At 50.3% G+C, this 3,191-nt stretch overlaps 1 pseudogene; it reads left to right on the plus strand.

Moving 5' to 3' along the window:
- Positions 1-1,338: 1,338 nt before the first annotated feature.
- On the plus strand, positions 1,339-2,976 carry LOC142431784 (transmembrane protein 54 pseudogene; annotated as a pseudogene).
- The last annotated feature ends 215 nt before the right edge of the window (positions 2,977-3,191 follow it).

Consider the following 3,191-nt stretch of genomic DNA (forward strand, 5'->3'; position numbering starts at 1 on the left):
TGTTTGTTAGAAACCCAGATGGCAACACTTCTTCTCGTGTACTTTGGACATGCCATCCAGAGGAACCAGTGCCTGGAGATGGGCGTCTCATATGGTAAAGGAGAGGGGAAATGACAAAGAGGAAGACCTGCACCGAGATGGATCGACACAGTGGCTGCAACAATGAGCTCCAATAGAACCATGATTGTGAGGATGGTGGAGCAGGGCGGGGTGTGAGTTGTTCGGTTGTGCACAGAGTTGCCATGACTAGGAACTCCCTGGACCACACCTAGCAAATGCAACATCATGGAATGAGGCCTTATACTGTGCTTGGACAGCGGATGCTGTTTCTGGATATGGCAATCTAGGAGGAAACCGAGGCTGCCAATTCTCTGGTGTTTAATAAACTTTCTGGATTGAACTATGGAAGGAGATATGTATTCACTTCCAATTAATACGAAATAATATTTAAAAACCTTTCTTTAATGCCTGCTGTGAGCACAGGCTTACACTCAGCTTGATGCCAGGGACTCCAGGGCAAGTGGAAGGCGGCACAATCCTAACCCAACATTCTTTCAGACAGAGCCATGATCACACAATCCCAGCATTCTATGCTGTATTCTATGCCAGAGGAAAGCACAGGATGCATCTATGGGAAGACAAGAGGAGGCTGTACTAGTTACTACCTGCTGCGTAACAAATTTACACAGCAACGTCTTGGCTTTAAACAACAACACATGCTGTTAATCTCACATGGTTGCTGAGGGTCAGGAATCCAGAGCATTGGAGTGGGAGTCTGGCTCAGGGCCTGCTGAAGCTGTAGTCAAGATGTTGGCCCAGGTTTTGGACATCTGGAGGTTTGACCAAGGATCTGCTTCTAATAAGACTCGCTCATGTGGCTGGTGCGGTGATACTGACTACTAGCAGAGGGCCACAGCTTGCCACAGAGGCCTCAGCCCCTGTGTCTTCATCCCATGACAGTTGGTCTCTTCCAGAGCAAATGACCCAAGAGAAATCAGGGCAGAGCCACGATGTCCACTGTGATATAGCCTTGAAAGCTGCCCTCTGACATTTCCATACCATATTGTTGGTATCTGGCTTCCATAAGAAAGAGGGGAGGAGGTGGCAGGAATCATTGGAATCATCTCCAAGGCTGGGTAGCACAGGGGCTGGGAGTTCAAGCAAGAAGCCCTGTGGGTTACTCCTTGAGCTACTAATCGCCAGGTCAGCAATTCAAACCCACTAGTTCCTCCAAGAGAGAAAGATGAGGTTTTCTGCTTCTGTAAAGAGTTTCTAACCAGAAACCCAGAGGGGCAGTTCTACCTTGCCCTACGGTCACCATAAGTTGAAATTGGCTTGATGGCTGTAAGTTTTTAGTGGTGTTCAAGGGAGCCTCTGGGTGATACAGTTAACATGCTCAACTGCTAACTCAAAGGTTGGTGGTTCGAGTTTGCAGAACAAAGGTCTGGCAATCTACTTGCAAAAGATTGGCCACTGGAAGCCCTAGGTCGCATGGGGACTCACCAGGAGTCGACTTGATAGCAACAGATGTCTATCCGAGGAGCCCTGGTGGCATAGTGGTTAAGTCTTGGGCTGATCACCATAAGGTTGGCAGTTTGAAACCACCAGCTGCTTCTCAGGAGATGAGGCTTTCTACCCCTTTAGAGAGTTAAAGTCTTGGAAACCCACAGAGGTAGCTCTATGCTGTCTTGGAAGAAGGGATGCTTCCAATACCTGGACAGAGCACTAGGACTCACAGCCAGGGCCCATGACCAGGACTCAAACGGTCTGTGCACCTACATGTAATTTGCCCCGTGTTTCTCATGAACCCATAACCCATTTCCTTCCACCACGAATGTAGGAAACCAATACTAGCAATACTGGTGACTTTGTCACCAGTAGAAATCACATAAAAAATATTTACTGAAGATATTTTGAAACATTATTTTTGTTAATTGGTTTATGCTTTCAGATTACTGTGAAACCTGTTATCAGATCTTGCGATTTCATGCATACTGAGTACATTATACTTTTACTTTTATATTTTAATGATGCATTGGTGTTCTTGGCAAGTCAGTGTGGTTTACTGTACGTGTTTAAAGACATTCTGCGAAAGGATCCACCAGACTGCCAGAGGGGTCTATGACATGCAAAAACCAGTGAAGAACTTTGGGTATCAAAGGACAAGCAGGAATAGCCACTTAAAGGAAGGAAGTAATGGCATATCAGGCAGAGAGAGGAGCATGAGACTGGACATCCTTATGAGAGCCAACAGTCTCCTCTTTCTTTGGGGGAGTGGCTGGTGGGCTTAGCACCCCAACACCTAACCCATGGCACCACCAACCACCTCTCTGTATGTCATGGAGTTTGTATGTGATCCTGTGCATAAAAAGTGCTGCGGGTGCGTAGGCGGCGGCCCGGAGGTCACGGATGGAGGAAGGGAGTGTGATACCCACCCCCCACCCTGCTCGACGACCCGCAGCCTCCGGAGCCACCTGCTGGGGCGACCCTGCGCAGCAGCCGAGATGTGTCTGCCTGGGTCATCATCTCTGGCATCGCTACCATCGTGTTGTCCTGATACCTCCCGAGCATCCCCCTGCGCTGGACAGTGTTCAGTTCAAGTGTGGCCTGTGCCCTCCTCTTGTTGACCTGCGTCCTCGGCCTCTTGGCCTCCATGGCCATGACCTTTGCTACCCAGGACAGGGCACTGCTAGCCGTCTGCACCTTTGGGAACCCTGAAGTTCTGGCCCTTGCACCCAACTGTCCCTTTGACCCCACATACATTTACTGCTCCAGTCTGTGTCTGCGGGGCATCACGCTGGTATTCTGCGTGGCAGAGAGCGTTTTTGCTGTGTGCTGCTTCCAGCTGGCCCACCAACTGTTGGAACTGAGGCCCTGGCGGGGGAAGAGTAGCCTCCGCCCCATGCAGGAGGCCAGGAGCCAATGGAGGGCCATGACCTGCTGAGCTGCACCAGCGCAGAGCCGCTGACCCTGTGAGCGTGATGCTTGCCCGTGGGGCCGGAGACCACGTCTGAACAGGTCCCTGGGGCCAGCCCAAGAGGACTCATTGGACACTCGGGCACCCAGGTGGGGCTTTTAGTCCCCTTCCCCGGCCACCCAGCCCACTGCACTGAGATGAGACTTTATTCAGAAGTTACTAAAAAGAACAGAGATGCTAAAAAAAAAAAAAAGTGCTGCATTGTGATGGCCAG

The sequence above is a fragment of the Tenrec ecaudatus genome, chromosome 18 (assembly GCF_050624435.1).
Source record: "Tenrec ecaudatus isolate mTenEca1 chromosome 18, mTenEca1.hap1, whole genome shotgun sequence".
In the NCBI taxonomy this organism is placed as follows: Eukaryota; Metazoa; Chordata; class Mammalia; order Afrosoricida; family Tenrecidae; genus Tenrec; species Tenrec ecaudatus.